Genomic DNA, 22,322 nt, shown 5'->3' with positions numbered 1-22,322 from the left:
ATCTAATGGAAGGAGTTCAATTGCCCATTTTGTCACTCGACCAGTTGCATCTCTGTTGTTCAGAATTTCAGATAATGGTGCATCGCTGACGACTGTAATGGAGTGATCAAAAAAATAGTGTGCAACCTTCTTCATGGTCATGTAGATTCCATAAACAAGCTTCCGATAATGTGGATATCTCTGCTTGGATGGAGTCAAAACTTCAGAAAGATAATACACTGGGCGCTGAACTTTATAGGCTTTTCCTTCTTCCTCCCGCTCGACTGTGAGTACTGTACTGACAACTTGTCCAGTGGTTGCAATGTAAAGCAGTAAAGGCTCTTTGCTGATTGGTGCAGCAAGCACCGGCTGGGTGGAAAGCAGGGCTTTGAGCTCTGCAAACACTGCATCAGCTTCATCAGTCCACTCGAATTTATTAGATTTCTTCATCAGTCGGTAAAGAGGTAATGCCTTTTCACTGAGACGAGAAATGAATTGACTCAAGGCGGCCAAACAACCTGTAAGCTTCTAAGCGTCATGCACACGCACAGGGCGTTTCATTCGGAGGATGGCAGCGACTTTCTCCGGGTTCGCGTCGATCCCCCGTTCGGAAACGAGGAAACTGAGTAACTTTCCACCTAGGACTCCAAATGTACACTTCGACGGATTAAGCTTGATATCAGACCTTCTTAGGTTGGCGAAGGTTTCTACGAGGTCGGTCAGCGGGTCGGAACCCTTACACGACTTGACCACAATGTCATCCATATATGCTTCCACATTCCGACTGATTTGAGTGAGCAGGCACTTCTGAACCATCCTCATGAATGTGGCGCCGGCATTTTTGAGACGAAATGGCATGGTGACATAGCAAAAGCACCCAAATGGGGTGATGAAAGCCGTTTTTATTTCATCGGGTCCATACAGCCGGATTTGATGATACCCGGAATATGCGTCTAGAAAAGACAAGCGCTCACACCTCGCAGTCGAGTTGACAATTTGATCGATGCGAGGGGAGAGGGAAATTATCTTTTAGGCAGGCCCGATTGATATTCTTGAAGTCGATGCACATACGAAGTGAATCGTCCTTCTTGGGGACCATGACCACATTGGCAAGCCACTCGGAGTGGTAGACCTCTCGGATGAACTCTGCTGCTAGGACCCGAGCCACTTCCTCGCCAATTGCTTTTCTCTTCTGCACGGCGGATCATCGAAGATGCTCTTTGACAGGTTTTTCCTTCGGATCGACTCGCAAACTATGCTCAGCCAGTCCCCTGGGTACACCTGGCTGTTGGAAATATGCCCTAGAGGCAATAATAAAAGTATTATTATATTTCCTTGTTCATGATAATTGTCTTTTATTCATGCTATAACTGTATTATCCGGAAATCGTAATACACGTGTGAATACATAGACCACAATATGTCCCTAGTGAGCCTCTAGTTGACTAGCTCATGGTGATCAACAGATAGTCATGGTTTCCTGGCTATGGACATTGGATGTCGTTGATAACGGGATCACATCATTAGGAGAATGATGTGATGGACAAGACCCAATCCTAAGCCTAGCACAAAGATCGTGTAGTTCGTTTGCTAGAGCTTTGCCAATGTCAAGTATCTCTTCCTTTGACCATGAGAGCGTGTAACTCCTGGATACCGTAGGAGTGCTTTGGGTGTATCAAACGTCACAACATAACTGGGTGACTATAAAGGTGCACTACAGGTATCTCCGAAAGTATCTATTGTTTTATGCGGATCGAGACTGGGATTTGTCACTCCGTGTAAACGGAGAGGTATCTCTGGGCCCACTCGGTAGGACATCATCATATGCACAATGTGACCAAGGAGTTGATCACGGGATGATGTGTTACGGAACGAGTAAAGTGACTTGCCGGTAACGAGATTGAACAAGGTATTGGATACCGACGATCGAATCTCGGGCAAGTAACATACCGATAGACAAAGGGAATTGAATACGGGATTGATTAAGTCCTTGACATCGTGGTTCATCCGATGAGATCATCGTGGAACATGTGGGAGCCATCATGGGTATCCAGATCCCGCTGTTGGTTATTGACTGGAGAACGTCTCGGTCATGTCTGCATGTCTCCCGAACCCGTAGGGTCTACACACTTAAGGTTCGATGACGCTAGGGTTATAAAGGAAGCTTGTATGTGGTTACCGAATGTTGTTCGGAGTCCCGGATGAGATCCCGGACGTCACGAGGAGTTCTGGAATGGTCCGGAGGTAAAGATTTATATATAGGAAGTCCTGTTTCGGCCATCGGGACAAGTTTCGGGGTCATCGGTATTGTACCGGGACCACCGGAAGGGTCCCGGGGGCCCACCGGGTGGGGCCACCTGCCCCGGGGGGCCACATGGGCTGTAGGGGGTGCGCCTTGGCCTACATGGGCCAAGGGCACCAGCCCCAAGAGGCCCATGCACCTAGGGAACCCTAGAGGGAAGAGTCCTCAAGGGGGAAGGCACCTCCGAGGTGCCTTGGGGAGGATGGACTCCTCCCCCCCCTCTTGGCCGCCGCACCAGATGCCATCTGGAGGCTAGCCGCCGCCCCTTGGGGTGGGAAACCCTAAAGGGGGCGCAGCCCTCCCCTTCCCCTATATATATGAGGCCTAGGGGCTGCCCATAACACGCGATTCGATCTCTCTTGGCGCAGCCCTACCCCTCTCCCTCCTCCTCTTCTCCCATGGTGCTTGGCGAAGCCCTGCGGGATTGCCACGCTCCTCCACCACCACCACGCCGTTGTGCTGCTGTTGGATGGAGTCTTCCTCAACCTCTCCCTCTCTCCTTGCTGGATCAAGGCGTGGGAGACGTCACCGGGCTGTACGTGTGTTGAACGCGGAGGTGCCGTCCGTTCGGCACTAGGATCATCGGTGATTTGAATCACGACGAGTACGACTCCATCAACCCCGTTCACTTGAACGCTTCCGCTTAGCGATCTACAAGGGTATGTAGATGCACTCTCTTTCTACTCGTTGCTAGTCTCTCCATAGATAGATCTTGGTGACACGTAGGAAAATTTTGAATTTCTGCTACGTTCCCCAACAGTGGCATCATGAGCTAGGTCTATTGCGTAGATTCTTTGCACGAGTAGAACACAAAGTAGTTGTGGGCGTTGATGTTGTTCAATATGCTTACCGTTACTAGTCCAATCTTGTTTCGACGGTATTGTGGGATGAAGCGGCCCGGACCGACCTTACACGTACTCTTACGTGAGACAGGTTCCCCCGATTGACATGCACTTGGTGCATAAGGTGGCTAGCGGGTGCCAGTCTCTCCCACTTTAGTCGGAACGGATTCGATGAAAAGGGTCCTTATGAAGGGTAAATAGCAATTGGCATATCACGTTGTGGTCTTGCGTAGGTAAGAAACGTTCTTGCTAGAAACCCATAGCAGCCACGTAAAACATGCAACAACAATTAGAGGACGTCTAACTTGTTTTTGCAGGGTATGCCATGTGATGTGATATGGCCAAGAAGAATGTGATGAATGATATGTGATGTATGAGATTGATCATGTTCTTGTAATAGGATTCACGACTTGCATGTCGATGAGTATGACAACCGGCAGGAGCCATTGGAGTTGTCTTTATTTATTGTATGACCTGCGTGTCATTGAAGAACACCATGTAAACTACTTTACTTTATTGCTAAACGCGTTAGTCATAGAAGTAGAAGTAGTCGTTGGCGTGACAACTTCATGAAGACACGATGATGGAGATCATGATGATGGAGATCATGGTGTCGTGCCGGTGACGATGATGATCATGGAGCCCCGAAGATGAAGTCAAAAGGAGCAAAATGATATTGGCCATATCATGTCACTATTTGATTGCATGTGATGTTTATCATGTTTATGCATCTTGTTTGCTTAGGACGACGGTAGTAAATAAGATGATCCCTTACAAAATTTCAAGAAGTGTTCTCCCCTAACTGTGCACCGTTGCTACAGTTCGTCGCTTCTAAGCACCACGTGGTGATCGGGTGTGATGGATTCTTACGTTCACATACAACGGGTGTAAGACAGTTTTACACAGCGAAAACACTTAGGGTTAACTTGACGAGCCTAGCATGTGCAGACATGGCCTCGGAACACGGAGACCGAAAGGTCGAGCATGAGTCGTATGGTAGATACGATCAACATGAAGATGTTCACCGATGATGACTAGTCCGTCTCACGTGATGATCGGACACGGCCTAGTTGACTCGGATCATGTGATCACTTAGATGACCAGAGGGATGTCTATCTAAGTGGGAGTTCATAAGATGAACTTAATTATCCTGAACATAGTCAAAAGACCTTTTGCAAATTATGTCGTAGTTCACGCTATAGTTCTACTGTTTTAGTTATGTTCCTAGAGAAAATATAGTTGAAAGTTGACAGTAGCGATTATGCGGACACTAGAACGCTTATGTCCTTAATGCACTGCTTAGTGTGCTGAACCCCAAACGTCATTTGTGGATGTTTCGAACATCGAACATACACGTTTTGATAACTACGTGATAGTTCAGTTAAATGGTTTAAGTAGAGGCACCAAAGACGTTTTCGAAACGTCGCGGAACATATGAGATGTTTCGAGGGCTGAAATTGGGATTTCAGGCTCGTGCCCACGTCAAGAGGTATGAGACCTCCGACAATTTTCTTAGCCTACAAACTAAGGGAGAAAAGCTCAATCGTTGAGCTTGTGCTCAGATTGTCTGAGTGCAACAATCACTTGAATCGAGTGGGAGTTGATCTTCCAAATGAGATAGTGATGTTTCTCCAAAGTCATTGCCACCAAGCTGCTAGAGCTTCGTGATGAACTATAACATATCAGGGATAGATATGATGATCCTTGAAATATTCATGATGTTTGACACCGCGAAAGTAGAAATCAAGAAGGAGCATCAATTGTTGATGGTTGGTGAAACCACTAGTTTCAAGAAGGGCAAGGGAACAAAGGGATACTTCATGAAACGGCAATTCAGCTGCTGCTCAAGTGAAGAAACCCATGGTTGAACCCAAACCCGAGACTAAGTGCTTCTGTAATAAGGGGAACAACCACTGGAGCAGCATTACCCTAGATACTTGGTAGATGAGAAGGCTGGCAAGGTCGATAGAAGTATATTGGATATACATTATGTTAATGTGTACTTTACTAGTACTCCTAGTAGCACCAGGGTATTGGATACCGGTTCGGTTGCTAAGTGTTAGTAACTCGAAATAAAAGCTACGGAATAAACGGAGACTAGCTAAAGGTGAGCTGACGATATATGTTGGAAGTGTTTCCAAGGTTGATATGATCAAGCATCGCACGCTCCCTCTACCACCGAGATTGGTGTTTGCGTTGAGCATAGACATGATTGGATTATGTCTATCGCAATACGGTTATTCATTTAAGGAGAATAATGGTTACTCTATTTTTGAATAATACCTTCAATGGTCTTGCACCTAAAGGAATGGTTTATTGAATCTTGGTCGTAGTGATACACATTTTCATGCCAAAAGATATAAGATAGTAATGATAGTACCACTTACTTGTGGCACTGCCATGTAAGTCATAATGGTATGAAACGCATGAAGAAGCTCCATGTTGATGGATCTTTGGACTCACTCGTTTTTGAAAAGTTTGAGACATGCGAACCATGTCTATTGGTGTATATGCATGAAGAAACTCCATGCAAATGGATCGTTCGGACTCACTTGATTTTGAATCACTTGAGATATGCAAATCATACCACATGGGCAAGATGACTGAAAAGCCTCATTTTCAGTAAGATGGAACAAGATAGCAACTTGTTGGAAGTAACACATTTTGATGTGTGCAGTCGAATGAGTGCTGAGGCATGCAGTGAATATCATTATGTTCTTACTTCACAGATGATTCGAGTAAATGTTGAGTATATTTATTTGATGAAACACAAGTCTGAATTATTGAATGGTTCAAGTAATTTCAGAGTGAAGTAGCAGATCATTATGACAAGAGGATAAAATGTCTATGATATGATCATAGAGATGAATATCTGAGTTACGAGTTTTGGCACACAATTAAGACATTGTGGAAATTATTTCGCAATTAATACCGCCTGGAACACCATAACGTGATGGTGTGTCCGAACATCATAGTTGCACCCTATTGGATATGGTGCGTACCATGATGTCTCTTATCGAATTACCACTATCGTTCATGGGTTAGGCATTAGAGACAACCACATTCACTTTAAATAGGGCACCACGTAATTCCGATGAGATGACACCGTATGAATTATGGTTTAGAGAAACCTAAGTTGTCGTTTCTTAAAAGTTTGGGGCTGCGACGCTTATATGAAAAAGTTTCAGGTTGATAAGCTCGAACCCAAAGCGGATAAAATGCATCTTCATAGGAAACCCAAAACAGTTGGGTATACCTCCTAATTCAGATCCGAAAGCAATATGGATTGTTTCTAGAATCGGGTCCTTTCTCGAGGAAAAGTTTCTCTCGAAAGAATTGAGTGGGAGGATGGTGGAGACTTGATGAGGTTATTGAACCGTCTCTTCAACTAGTGTGTGACAGGGCACAGTGAGTTGTTCCTGTGGCACCTACACCAATTGAAGTGGAAGCTTATGATATTAATCATGAAACTTCGGATCAAGTCACTCCCAAACCTCGTAGGATGACAAGGATGCGTACTACTTCAGAGTGGTACGTAATCCTGTCTTGAAGGTCATGTTGCTAGACAACAATGAACCTACGAGCTATGGAGAAGCGATGGTGGGCCCGGATTACGATAAATGGCTTGAGGCCATAAAATCCGAGAGAGGATCCATGTATGAAAACAAAGTGTAGACTTTGGCAGAACGGCTCGATGGTCGTAAGGCTAATGAGTACAGATGGATTTCAAAAGGAAGACGGACAATGATGGTAAATGTCACCATTAAGAAAGCTCGACTTGTCGTTAAGATGTTTTCCGACAAGTTCAAGGAGTTTACTACGATGAGATTTTCTCACTCGTAGCGATGCTAAGAGTCTGTTGGAATTATATTAGCGATTACTGCATTATTTATGAAATCTTGCAGATAGGATGTCAAAACATTGTTTCCTCGACGATTTTAATGAGGAAAGGTTGTATGTGATACAACCGGAAGGTTTTGTCAATCCCGAAAGATGCTAATAAGTATGCAAAGCTCCAGCAATCCTTCTAAGGACTGGAGTGAGCATCTCGGAGTTGGAATGTATGCTTTGATGATGATCAAAATTTTTGGGTTTGTACAAAGTTTATGAGAAACTTGTATTTCCAAAGAAGTGAGTGGGAGCACTATAGAATTTCTGATGAGTATATGTTGTTGACATATTGTTGATCAGAAATGACGTAGAATTTCTGGAAAGCATATAGGGTTATTTTGAAAGTGTTTTTCAATGGAAAGCCTGGATTAAGCTACTTGAACATTGAGCATCAAGATCTATAAGGATAGATCAAAATGCTTAATAATACTTTCAAATGAGCACATACCTTGACATGATCTTGAAGGTGTTCAAGATGGACCAGTCAAAGAAGGAGTTCTTGCCTGAGTTGTAAGGTACGAAGTTAAGACTTAAAGCTCGACCACGGCAGAATAGAGAGAAAGGACGAAGGTCGTCCCCTATGCTTTTATCATAGGCTCTCTACAGTATGCTATGCTGTGTACCGCACCTGTAGTGTGCCTTGCCATGAGTCAGTCAAGGGGTACAAGAGTGATCCAAGAATGGATCACAGGACAGCGGTCAAAGTTATCCTTAGTAACTAGTGGACTAAGGAATTTTCTCGATTATGAAGGTGATAAAGAGTTCGACGTAAAGAGTTATGTCGATGCAAGCTTAACACCTATCCGGATAGCTCTGAGTAGAAATACCGGATACGTATAATGGAGCAACTTTTAGTATAGCTCCAAGTAGAACAGTTATTTGGAATAGCTCCAAATAGAGCGTGGTAGCTACATCTAGGAGATGACATAGAGATTTGTAAAGCACACACGGATCTAAAAGGTTCAGACCCGTTGACTATAACCTCTCTCACAAGCATAACATGATCAAACCCAGAACTCATCGAGTGTTAATCACATGGTAAATGTGAACTAGATTATTGACTCTAGTAAACTCTTTGGGTGTAAGTCACATGGGGATGTGACCTTGAGTGTTAATCACATATCGATGTGAACTAGATTATTGACTCTAGTGCAAGTGGGAGACTGTTGGAAATATGCCCTAGAGGCAATAATAAAAGTATTATTATATTTCCTTGTTCATGATAATTGTCTTTTATTCATGCTATAACTGTATTATCCGGAAATCGTAATACACGTGTGAATACATAGACCACAATATGTCCCTAGTGAGCCTCTAGTTGACTAGCTCGTTGTGATCAACAGATAGTCATGGTTTCCTGGCTATGGACATTGGATGTCATTGATAACGGGATCACATCATTAGGAGAATGATGTGATGGACAAGACCCAATCCTAAGCCTAGCACAAAGATCGTGTAGTTCGTTTGCTAGAGCTTTGCCAATGTCAAGTATCTCTTCCTTTGACCATGAGAGCGTGTAACTCCTGTATACCGTAGGAGTGCTTTGGGTGTATCAAACGTCACAACGTAACTGGGTGACTATAAAGGTGCACTACAGGTATCTCCGAAAGTATCTATTGTTTTATGCGGATCGAGACTGGGATTTGTCACTCCGTGTAAACGGAGAGGTATCTCTGGGCCCACTCGGTAGGACATCATCATATGCGCAATGTGACCAAGGAGTTGATCACGGGATGATGTGTTACGGAACGAGTAAAGTGACTTGCCGGTAACGAGATGGAACAAGGTATTGGATACCGACGATCGAATCTCGGGCAAGTAACATACCGCTAGACAAAGGGAATTGTATACGGGATCCACTGAGTCATTGACATCGTGGTTCATCCGATGAGATCATCGTGGAACATGTAGGAGCCAACATGGGTATCCAGATCCCGCTGTTGGTTATTGACCGGAGAACGTCTCGGTCATGTCTACATGTCTCCCGAACCCGTAGGGTCTACACACTTAAGGTTCGATGACGCTAGGGTTATAAAGAAAGTTTGTATGTGGTTACCGAATGTTGTTCGGAGTCCCGGATGAGATCCCGGACGTCACGAGGAGTTCCGGAATGGTCCGGAGGTAAAGATTTATATATGGGAAGTCCTATTTTGGCCACCGGAAAATGTTCAGGTTTTTTCGGTATTGTACCGGGAAGGTTCTAGAAGGTTCCGGAGTGGGGCCCACCTGCATGGGGGGACCCACATTAACGTGGGTAGTGGGGGCAAGGCCCCACACCCCTGGTCAAGGCGCAACAAGATCCCCCCTTAGAAGGAATAAGATCATATCCCGAAGGGATAAGATCAAGATCCCTAAAAAGGGGGGATAACAATCGGTGGGGAAGGAAATAATGAGATTTCTTTCCTCCCACCTTGGCCAACGCCCCAATGGACTTGGAGGGCAAGAAACCAGCCCCTCCACCCCTATATATAGTGGGGAGGCGCATGGGAGCTATACACGAAGTTCTGGCACAGCCCTACCTCTCTTCCTACTCCTCCTCTCCCATGGTGCTTGGCGAAGCCCTGCTGGATTGCCACGCTCCTCCACCACCACCACGCCGTTGTGCTGCTGTTGGATGGAGTCTTCCTCAACCTCTCCCTCTCTCCTTGCTGGATCAAGGCGTGGGAGACGTCACCGGGCTGTACGTGTGTTGAACGCGGAGGTGCCGTGCGTTCGGCACTTGATCATCGGTGATTTGAATCACGACAAGTACGACTTCATCAACCCCGTTCACTTGAACGCTTCCGCTTAGCGATCTACAAGGGTATGTAGATGCACTCTCTTTCTACTCGTTGCTGGTCTCTCCATAGATAGATCTTGGTGACACATAGGAAAATTTTGAATTTCTGCTACGTTCCCCAACACTGGCATGTCAGAAGGTTTCCATGCAAAGATGTCCCAATTCTCACGGAGGAACTGGATGAGCGCTTCTTCCTATTTGCTGTCGAGTGTTGTTGAAATATGAGTCGCTGCAGCATTGGGATCAGTCGGGTGAATATGAACCGGCTTCGTTTCTCCAGACGACTGAAATGCAGAATCTGTGGTAGGCTTCTTGGCTCGCAATAAATCACTCGGATCTGCATTTTTCTGATACTCTTGGAATTCAACTGCTGCATTTGTACATCGGCAATTTTAGAACCCTTCTGGAAGCATTCCTCTGCCTTATGTCGATTGCCAGTGACTGTGATCACTCCTCTGAGGCCAGGCATCTTCAGCTTGAGGTACACGTAACATGTCCGAGCCATAAAACGTGCATAAGTAGGCCTACCCAGAATAGCATGATAAGCACTCTGGAAATCCACTACTTCAAATGTCAACTTTTCCTTGCGGTAATTCTTGGAATCACCGAAAACTATGTCAAGAGCGATCTGGCCGAGTGATTCGGCTTTCTCTCCGGGGATAATGCCATGAAAACTCATGTTGCTTTCGCTAAGCTTGGACATTGGAATGCCCATCCCTTTTAAGGTTTCAGCATAAAGGATATTCAGGCCGATACCACCATCCATTAGCACTTTGGTCAGTCGAGTGCCTTCAACAACTGGGTCGACTACCAACGCTTGCCTCCCAGGAGTGGCTATACGCGCTAGGTGATCAGACTGGTCGAATGTGATGGTTGTTTGTGACCATTTCAGGTATGTCGTTGTTGCTGGAGCAACCATATTTACTTCCCTGTTGATAACTTTCAATCGACTTTTGCTCTCAACATCAGCAAAAATCACCAGGGTGGAATTGACCTTAGGATAACCATCGTCTTCCTCTTCGCCCTCGTCCTTATCCAACTCCTTTTCCTTTTCACTAGGTTGTTTCTCTCGGAATTGCTAGATCAGGAGTCGACATTGCCGAGTGGTGTGCTTAGGATAAATCAGATTACCCTCTTCATCCTTCTTTTTATGAATGTGACATGGTAAATCCAACATCATTTCCCGCTTGAACTTTTACCTTCTTAGGGGTCTAGGGCCCCTTAGGTTTTCCTTTAAACTTTCCTTGAACTACTACCGCAGTTTCACCAGGCGCTGCAGGTTCAGCCTTACGTTTCTGTTTCCGATTGGAATTGCCTCCACCGGCGTCCTGGCCGACTGGTTTACCCTTTCCAGTGTGGAGTTGATCCTCTTCTTCTCCGTTAGCGTACCGAGTGGCTATTTCCATCATCCGAGTTAGAGACATATCTCCAGCCCGACCGAACTTCAGGACCAGCTCTCTATATTTAACGCCTTCCTTGAAGGCACGCACTGCTTGGTGCTTAGATACATTTTCCACTATGTGATGCAAAGTGGTCCACCTCTGAATGTAATCCCTTAGAGTTTCACTCGGTTTTTGTACACAATGCTGCAATTCTTTTAATCATGTTGGTCGCTTGCAAGTGCCCTCAAAAGTCCTGACGAACACTCGGGCAAGCTCCTCCCAACTGAACATACTGCCAGGGACTAACTGAGTCAACCACGCCCTGGCTGATCCTTCCAACATCAGAGGAAGATGCTTCATGGCCACCCCCTCATTACCGCCACCAATCTGCACAGCCACTCGGTAATCCTCAAGCCAAGTGTCAGGCTTGGACTCTCTAGTGAACTTGCTGACTCCAGCCGCCAACCTGAAGTTGGGAGGAATCACTGCAGCCCTGATGGCTCTACTGAAACATTCGGGACCCGAAACATGAACTCTGTTGCTAGTCGAATGATCTTTGTCAAGGCCCTCCCTGTGCGCTCTGTTCCAGTCGATTAGACCTTGAACGAGAATAGATCTCGCATCAAAGCCTGGCTCTCTCGGGTCGACTGGTACTCTGCGGTTGCCACTATGAAGGTGTCTGTCATCGTATTGCCAAGGCACATATGATCCACTCCTCGGAGGGGGTGTGGGCACTCGACGGCGGTCGTCACGATCGAGTCAGTGATCATGCTGCCCATGGTTCCGGTACTGATCCTGCTGATGCCCGTGACCTTCACGCCGCAGGGGCGATCTTGGGCTATGGGCCGACTGAACTGTATCCGCCATCACGGACCTGCTATTAATCCTATTCCACGACTGAGACACTGCTGTGTTCTGTTCTCCTGCTGCCCGGAGTAAGGCTCGGATCTGCATCAAACCTTTGCCAGCCTCCAACTTGGAAGGCTGAATTGACTCTACTATATGGGCCGCAGCTATGAGATTTTGAATCGAAGTGCGGTATACCTTAGGTTGAGGCGGGAAAAGCTGTCGTTGACTGAAATCAGGGATCCGCTCCCGAGCACGCTCGTCAAGTGCATGCTGAAGGTTCTCTAGTCGAGTGCGCTCAGCCAAATTAGCCAGGCGCACCTCTTCCAAGGCCCGAGCCTCGGAGGTTTCCCCAACGATGGGCGTGTGGAGTGCATCCATGTTGCGGCGACGAAGTTTTTCTCTCTGTTGTGAAGAGAGGGGTTCGGGACGGTACTCGTGAAAGCGCGACAGATCGCCGCCACCATCGCCGCCGTCGTCACGGCGGAAGCCAGGCGGACTACATGGTCCGTCGACCATCAAGACTTCAGCCGCAGGGTCGCTGCTATCGCACTCGGATGCGGTCTCGACAGAGCCAGTCGAACAGGCCGTAGAGAGTTTCGTCGGGCTCAATTGCCGCGACTTGATGGGTGGCAGACTGACGAGCCACCGCATGTTTCACCCACCGCTAAAGCCGCGACCGATCGGATCGCTCGCGATGGCGAACAGCGGGGAGTGAGGACACCACGGGAGCCGACCGATACTGGATCGACGTCTGCCAGAGAAGGACGCCGTGTACGCACACGCGAAAGTGCGTCGCCCCACGGACGGGGAGCGCCTTGATGTCAAGGGGAGCTTCCTGGAGCCAGGCGGAGTCGTCGGCGACGAAGACGAGCGCGTCGAGACGGATCTCGCGGCCCTCAGCTAATCCACCGCCGGAAACCATGATGATAGGGATCAGAAAAATCACAACTTCACCAAAAAATCACTAAGACACCTGCCCTACGGTGGGCGCCAACTGTCGTGGTCCTAAGACTGACAGTAGAATGGGGGATAGGTATGAGGAGGCAAGATCTCAGCTATGGTGAAGTTGTACACACATGATTTACGAGTTCAGGCCCTTCACAGTGGAAGTAAAAGCCCTACGTCTCGGTGCCTGGAGGCGGTCGATTGGATTATATGCGTGTGGTATTACAGGGGGTGCGAACCCTTGTCCCAGAGGAGGGGGTGGCTTATATAGAGTGCTCCAGGACCCCAGCCCACCTCCGTTACAGGGGTTCAACGTACATAAAGACGGGACGTTACTGATAACGCGAGCCATAGTGCTACTAATGATCTTAAAGACTACGGAGTGAACGCCTAACCGTTGCAGTTCTGAGTGACTCCTGGTTTTCAGTAGGTCGAGTGTTTTCTTGCATGGTCGAGTGGTCGACTGGTCGTGTGACTTCGGGAAGGAAGAGTATCTGAGTGGTTCGTTGGTCGACTGGATTGCACTCAACATCTTTACTGGGTACCCCTTATTGTCTCTTGAGCTTCTTTCCTTTTAGGGTAGTGACCTTAGGTAGGGCGCATAGGTCAGGCCCTGTGACCCTACCCTAGATCTGTATCCTCATCAAGGGGTGATTTGATGGATAATCCCATTGCTAGTCAGTAGCATCAGAAGGTTCCTACTTAGCTGAATAAATCAGACCCATAGCGTGTGTTTGTCCATGCCCGGGACTGTTGTGTTTTTCAGTTAGTTCAGTCAGAGGTTAGTTGTAGTTGCGCCAGCAAGAATGCCTCATGGGATGGCATGAGTTTCAGCGGATTTGCCGACAAAGTAGTGGGCTCGCGCTCGATCAGCATCGTGGGATGGCACGATCAGTAGGCTGACCCGGCGTGGGTGATTTGTTTCCTTGTAATTCACAGATCATTCAGACTCTGCATAAATAAGTACGTAGTTCACAATGCGAAAACCTCTCTGTCAGTTCATCGTCCTCCTCTCTCTCTCGATCGGTCGGCCGACGATCTACAACAACAGTTCGTGGGGTGGTCGAAAGACTACCTTAGGACGCCCTCCATGGTGTTCTTGATCACTAGGTTGCCGCTCTTGGAGGGCGACGGCGGTGCCGTACGACCAGAGCACGACGCTAGAGCCGTTGACCAGCTAGAGGCCGCCGATGGACGACAGGCGGAGCAAGCCCCCAGAGTCGACGGGCGCGCCGGCACCCGCAGACAAGTTGGATATGTTGCCGGCGTAGGTGACCGCAGCGACGAAGAGCGACAGCGCGCTCGGGGACGCCGCAAAGGCCAGGGATAAGGTGGAAGTGGAACTGGGCGACGACCACGCTGCTGAGTTGAAGGAGCAGCAGCGGAAGCTCATATTTATAGGAGCTCGGAGGCAAAACCAATACGAACAAAAACATCTCGACGCGAGACGCCCAGGACGCACGGCCAAAGCGACACCCATATACATGCAACACCAACGACGCATGTGTTAGAGCATCTCAAATAGACGCGCGGTAGGGCGGCGCGCTAAAAAACTTTTACAACGTCGAAATAGGGTCAACCCCCGTGCTAGGGTTTGCGGCGGCAGAGGGGTCGCGAGTGTAGTGAGGGATTGGGGGGATGTCTGTGCGGCCTTCTATCGGTGGAATTTCGCCGGCGGCGGCGCAGGGCGGGGTGAAGGCGGGGCGGCCGGAGAGGTCAAGGCGGTAGTTGGTCGCTCGCGCGCAAATCTACGTTGTCCAGCGCGCGGGAGCTGGCGCACCAAATACACAACGCGTGATGCCGTTTTTCTCAGTGCGCTGAACCAATTTTACCTCGCGCGCGATTTAGCGTGGCTGCTGGAGTGCCAGTTTCGGTTCCACGCGCATAATATAGTCGTTTCTACCAGCTCGCGGCTAGATGCTCTTACAAATGAAAGAAAAATTGTAAACGACTTCTGATGTGGCACTCTCCCAGAAGAACAGAAGAATATGCGAGAAAAAATGGGCGCACCTGCTAAGGAAGACGCGCCACACGTACGGCATGCAAGAGAAAGGAAATAAGAAAGAGGGGGAAAATAAACAAGGTGGCCAGGTTTTTTTTTTTTGAGACAAACCGCAAAGCTTTATTACTCCGTCATAATGCTTACAGGGACGAAATCAAGTTCATTGGGTTGGCCTAACCAAGCATGGCGGCCAACCCCAGAGATAAAGTGTGCTTTGCTAGTTTGTGAGCCTCGATATTCGAGCTCCTAAATTCATGAATAATATTACATATTTCAAAAGATAGTCTATATTGCATGATTTCATGCACAATTGCGCCGTAGCTTCCTTTGTATGAATGTTGAATATCATCCACGGCCACCTTGCAGTCCGATGCAACGTGAATCCTTCTGGCATAAAGATCATCCGCAAGTGCCAGGGCTTCCCTGATGGCGAGTGTCTCTAGGATACCAGGGTCTGACAGATGTGGGAAAACTACGGCCGATGCTCCCATGAACACACCCTCTTGGTCCCTGCAGACAGCTGCCACTGCTCCATTCACTCTTCCCACTGCTGCATCAACATTAACTTTGGATAATCCCTCCGGAGGTGCAAGCCAATGATTTGGCCTCCGTTGAGCCGCCCCTCTGCCGACCTCTCCTGGCTGCTGTAGTGTCCGTAGCTCTGCTATATAAGATGTTACAAAACTGTGAATAGCGAATGGGGTTTGGAAGATATCTTCATACATAGCCTTTCTCCGTGAATTCCACAGCGCCCAGAGGGTAACCACAAAAGCAAGAAAGTCATCCTGGTTGAGAGCTTCGTGCATGATAAACAACCACTTCTTTGGATTCTCCTCAGTACATGTGCTCAACTTGTCTAAAACAGCATCCGATGACAGTGCCCAAGTACTCCTCGATACCGAGCAGTCCAAAAAAGTGTGACGCCATGTATCCTCCGCCCCGCATAAGCAGCACGCCCCAGGTGATGATGGGCATGCAGATCCAATCAAAGACCGGTCCCAGCCCACACATGCAACCCAATCAGAACACGCCGTTTGGGCACACGTTGGACCAATAGCGAACTGGTGGAGCAAATCCAACGTAAAGTTGTAGAGCCACACAATGCAGTGTACCCTACCAGGTCCCAACTAAATAGTTGTCACCTCCCATTGGTCCAATTTTTACTGATAGAAAAAAGTCAAAAAAAAGGTAAACTAAACCTAGCTAGGTTTAGTATATGTTTTTTTTAGACAAGGTTTAGTATATGTAGAATATACTGATGATACAAGAGTTGAAACGTTTACGGTCGAACGCAAGGGCGGGGCCAGTACGTGCGCCCTGTAGGCATTGGGCCGGCCCAACGATCTGTTTGGCGAGAGTCTGTCCGACACGGACTGCATATCGCTTGAGATCGAGATATATATAGATGGAAGCCCTCTGAAGATTTCAGATCGATTGAGATTGAAAAAACCCTAATCTCAAAAAAAAAAAGAGATTGAAAAAACCCTAGTCGATGGCCAAGACGCACCAGCCGCCGTGGGTGGTACAATTCGACGGGACAAGCAAAGCCGCCCCTCTTCGCGCCGTTCGACGGATGCAGCCCCTGGGACGAGACGCCGGACGTGCCGTTTCTGCGAGGGAAACGATGCCTCGGCCTCGACGGAGACTGGTCGCTCATGGTCGACGAGCAAAGCAAGGAGTGCTCCCTGGTGAGCTTCGCTGATACTCCGTTGTTGTCGGCCCCCACCGTAATCGCTCTCCCGCCGCTGCCCGAGGACGCGCCAGAGCCGTACCTATGGTTCGGCTGCGCGCTCTCGGCGCAAACCCCGCCTGACTGTACGGTCATGCTCGACTTCGTCAGGGAGAGGTACCTTCTCCACTGCCGCCCCGGCGACCCCGAGTGGTCCCGTCTCCCTGTGGAGCTCGTTGACATGAACGACCAGTTTGACGGCCCCATAACCCGTGGCCACCAGGGGAAGGTGTACGCGACGACCATGTTATCCTTCGTGGCCCTTGACGTGTCCGGCCCGGCGCCGGTGGTCGAGAGGATGGATATGACACTCCCGCCGCGGTGCCCAGTGCACGCTGAGTACAAGTGCTACCCGGTGCCGTGTCCCGATGGCGAGCTCTTCTTGGTGCGCTGCTGCATCTTTGGGTACCCGGAAGAGGTGGTGGATGTGAAGGTTTTCCGATGGAACGATGAAGATAATGCGTGGGAGACGGTCGAAACTATTGGGGACAAAACGTTCTTTGTAGGCCGGTTTACTTTCGCGGTCCCGTCGGCCACTGAAGCGGGAATCCAACCCAACTGCATCCATGTGCTGCGCAAAGTTTGCGGTGTATTTGGTATCTATACCGTTTGTCTTGATGATATGACCATTTGTCTTGGTATTGTGGAGGGATGTGATGATGATAATGATGATGGTGAGGACCAAGTTTTCTGGGCTCTTCCCACTAGGTAAGTTCAATTCCACTCGCTCGATTTGAACAAGTTTTACTGTAGGAATACTAGTATTTGTGTGCTCGATGAATTCTATGGTTTAATGTCTCTCTATATATATGTATATGTGTTTGCAGCTTTGGTCTCGAAGCAGCACGAACTATCGACGCTTCTGATAATGCCTCCAGTGAAGTAAGTCTACACATGATTATATTACTGATAAATTAACTGGGTTGAGTACGCTAGTTTAACATGTATACCTTGGTAGATGATGCATACAAGAATTGAACATTGCTGCGGAGAGCAAGAAACAGAGGACATGACGATGCGTACTGCGGCCTCTCCAGAGGAGAGGCATTGGTGTGACCTCCGTACCGACTTGTTGTAGTTACTAGTACACAAGATTTCATTCATCGATTTCCTACACCAGAAAGCTGTGTGCAAGCAGTGGAACTCCATTAAGAGCCCGATCCAGCATGCAAAAGTCTCTCCATTGCTCATGACAACTCGACCAGCAGGAAGGAACAAGGAGGATCTTCTCGAGATCTTTGATCCGGTGAGCGAGAAGAAGTATAGCATCAGGGTAAACATCCATGTTTCAGGTCTGGAATCTCAAGGATCACAGTTACTACATTTCACAAAGAACGGCTGGGTTATCATGTCGAGAGCCGGCGACCACATGCTCTTCCTAGTGAATCTGTTCAAGAATTATCCTGATGGCGGCCATGTGATCGCTATTCCACCTCTGAAAGTCCCTGTCCTCAAAGGATTGTCGTTTTCTGCAGTGTCGGGTTCTCCGGACTTCGTGGTCCTCGTCGCAGGAACTAACCCAAGTGGCCAAGCTACCATCATACGAACATGGCGAATGGGAGATGAAAATTGGAAGAAAAAATGCTTTGGTGATTATGACGTGCCCTTCTTCATGGCATCTCACAACCCCGTTTTCCTGGACGGACTCTTCTATTTTCTGGACATCAATGGCAGGCTTGGAGTCGTGGACCCGAACGAGGACGAAATGGAATGGAACCTCATGGAAAAAGCCGGATCAACCAATACGTGGAAGCAATGAGGTGCATTCTATGGAATGGGACTATAGCTATCTGGTGGAGTGGAAGCGGGAGCTGATCACCATTGTCAGAGAAAATGGCGATGATGGGTCCATCAAAATGTTCAAGCCGGATCGCTCTCGGATGGTTTGGTCAGAGTTGGAAGGGTTGGAGGGCGCGGCCGTGTTTTGGGATAGGAAGAATGCTTTAATTGCTGTGCCACCTGTCGGAGAAGATTTATGTAACAAGGTGTTCCTACCAAACTATAACGAGACCAACAGTGGTGGCAGGAAGCAGGCATTCTACTCATTCCAAGAGCAATGCTACTACCCTTCCTTTTATGCCAAGGAGCCCATGAATGCCATATGGTTCCAGGGACCTGGACGAACTTACGATGATTGACCAGTAGTGCATGTTATTTCCTTCTTGATCGAGATCCTAGCTAGGAGTTCTTGGAAACTCCATAACATAAGCACCTATGGAAGCTGCACTGTATAGGGCCTAAACATTTTATCCTGAAACAACTAAAAAATGAGTTATGGATGCTGGTGTCTTCGGATGCTTAAAATTGGACTTACTTTTATATATGCCTTTTCCAGATATTGGCCATATACACACATGACACTCAAATATCCCTCTCCTGCGTATATGCACCAGGTACAGCTGTACAAACCATCAAGCGGCAGTTTTTTTTTCGAAAAGGAGGAAAACCCCCAACCTCTGCATCTGGACGATGCATACGGCCAATTTATTAATTATTAACACAAGACCTTACAAAGTCGTACAACAGTAAGACCAAGGCCACCATCTTCGCAACCTCTGTCGCTACTCCTATCTAACTGATGAAGGGGCGCTGATGGTCTGGGCCTAAAACCAAACAGACCTCGCAGCCAAACCTAACATCTAAGACCTGAGGTCCCAACCAGGACGCCTGCCGGGTATGGGCACCAACCAGTCCGGCGTGCTCTTCAACCAGGACCCTTGCCGGGTATGAGGCCACCGCAGCCACGTACCTTCAATCCATCTTCAGAGCTGTACTGTTGCATGAACCGTGCCAGGTCACTCTGCCATCGACGCCACCACGACGCTAGACAGCGCCACCATCCTGCGCTCGTCCATCATCACACGCCCACCGGCGATACCCTTACTGCTCCATGCCGCTGAGACTCGCCGTTGTCGACGTGCCAGATGCCACGCCGCTCCTCCGACGCGAACACCAAAAACAGGAAACGCCCTAAAGATACAAGGGGCACTCTGCACAACATGAAAGCTGCCGCGAGCAGCTGCAGAGATCCAGCCGGCGGCCAAAGCCCCCACCTTCATGAGCCCACACCCGAGTCCTAGCTCCCCAGGCAACGCCTCCAAGGAGGGGATGACGCCCATGGCGCCACCGCTGCCCAATCCAGGCCGGATTTTGGGTTTTCACCCGGGAGAGGACCGGAGGTGACAAGAATAAGAACCACGACACCGCCTTCAGAAAGGATGTGTCGCCCGAAGCCGACACCGCTGTCGAGCCGAACCAGCCGGCCTAGGGTTTCCCCGGTCCCAATCTGCACCACCATCCCCAGAAGCACCAGAACCAGCAGCATCCACCGGCATCAAGCGCAAAGGGGAAGGAGCGGGAACGAGGGAGCAGCAGGCCTCCAAATCTGGCGAGGACGAAGGCCCCCGAACTGTCGCCGCCAAGCGCCGACTCCCCACCACCCGAGCGGTCGAGGACGCCGGGCAGAGCACCCGCGCACACCGTCCAGGGCGCGAACGGCGGCGCCGAACCAGCAGGGGCCGCCGCCCCGTGGATCCGGATCTCCGCGAAGGGACGACGAAGGCCTCGCCGCCACCTTCCTCGGCAGCCGCACGACGCATCGGCGGCTCCTCTGGTGGCGACGAGGAGGAGAGGAAGGGGAGGGGAGACCGCCGGCTGCGGCTAGGGTTAGCCGCCCGTGTCGCCCCTGTTGGAGCGACGCGGGGGCGGAGGGGTAGCAGTGTGCAGTACTATTCTTCTTAAAAAGGATTTTGCCCTTGTGGAGTCTCATACAAAGAAAGTACAAGACCCATATAGCTGGCGGCGATCGGGTCTCCGCCTCTCTCTGCGAGTACGCGGGTCATGGGTTGACGGCGAGTTGGCGGTCCTCAGTGGTTACGACGAGCGCTGGCACTTGTATGTGGACTCGAGGTGGTGGCGGCCAATGTTGCCGAGGCTACCCATCAACCAGAGGCGTCGGTTCCTTGGTGGCTCACCGTTGAGATATGGAAAGCCAGATCTGACTACGACGATGGCGCCTGGTCGGCATGGGATGCAGGCGCTCTCACTAATTTCTACGATGTCGGTGCTACCAATCGCGCGTACGACTGCGGTTCCTAGGTCGGTGTTGCGCCTTCAAGTTCCATGCAGGCTCGTTCCGCCGCCTACTTACTTATATATCTATTCTATGTGTGTATGAAAATGTCGCCTATCAACATCCCCCCTAACTATAGTCAATGCATATATATGTAAAAACTAAAAAGTGACAAATCACCCTGCTATTTATTATGTATGAAAATATAGCTTCTCAACATTTCCCCCTTATAAAAGATTATGTATTTCAATGTTGTTTGAATTTAATCAAGTTTTGGTGTTTGAATTTCTCCAAATAGAAGTATTAATATATAACTCTTAGATAATTAATTGCAAGGCATCAGAGGAGCCGTGGAGGGTTCGCAACGTTCAGTTGGCATGCTTCAGCTGATGAAAACAGTATTCTCATCCAGACGAGCATGTCGGTCGCCGGTGGGGGTGGCGTCGCTAACAAGTTTCTCTATGTCAACAAATATATAAAAACAATTTTTAATTGAGCCGGAAGCCGGCCGCGCCAAGCGTCCAAAGTCTAAGTCGCGGAAATTCCACACGAGCGCACGCGCTATTTACGTATATGTGGTGCAATGCTCGGTGTGTATGTGAATTGGTGCTTCTAGCATTTCTAAAGCAATGCAACCCTTCCCCTTATATGATGGTCATCGCTTCCCCTGCCAAGCGGTATGGGACTAAAAAACTGGTGCCAGTGCATGTATGCTTGTCTAGTCCTCTTGCCACCAAAGTGTGTGAGCTAGCCGAACATATCATGGGCTGGGACGATAAATAAAATGGGCTGACTTGACTGCCTAGCTTCCCTCAAAATAAAAATGAAAAATAAGAATAATAGCAAACTTGGTTCCTCTCACTCCTGTAGAAGATCGTAAACAAAGGTTCGCAACCCAAAATTATTTATTTTTCCAAGTCGTCAAAAAACCATCCAATGTTTTTTCCTCGGCTCCAACAATGCGGACTATATTGGCAAACCATCCAATGTTTTCCATGTTTTCGTTCTTCGGCATTGCTCATCCAACAACTAGGAGTACTTCCTATGAATTTAGACTATGGTTTGGAATGTTCATATTGTATCAACTCTTGATGCAATTAATCATCACAATTTTTACGCTAATGAGATTTAGCTCTGAACTGACAATGATCGGTTCCATATCCATAAGCAGTGAAATCATGAAATTCGTAATGTAACAGGCCTAGAGTGAATCATGATCTTACACAGACAAAAAGACACTATATTATGCATACAGAATTTGAAACATGGCCACAAAACAGGAAAAAAAGCAAATGTAGCAATTTCATTCAAGAGATTCATGGATGGCACATTTCAAACATCGTCTGTAGCATTCTACATTGCACTGCAAAGTTCACTGACAACGTTGAAGACAACATAATCAAATGACAATTAACGTCAACTTCAACACTCAACACTCATTCACAGCAGCCGTGGTAATATCATTCTGCATTGCGGTTTGCAGCCTAAAATCTTCGAATTGCCTAATCAAAAATTGGAGATTTCATTTCTCACCCCGAGCAACCAAAGCCT

Source organism: Triticum dicoccoides, chromosome 2B (assembly GCF_002162155.2).
Source record: "Triticum dicoccoides isolate Atlit2015 ecotype Zavitan chromosome 2B, WEW_v2.0, whole genome shotgun sequence".
NCBI lineage: Eukaryota > Viridiplantae > Streptophyta > Magnoliopsida > Poales > Poaceae > Triticum > Triticum dicoccoides.
Note: the sequence above shows the minus strand (reverse complement) of the source record.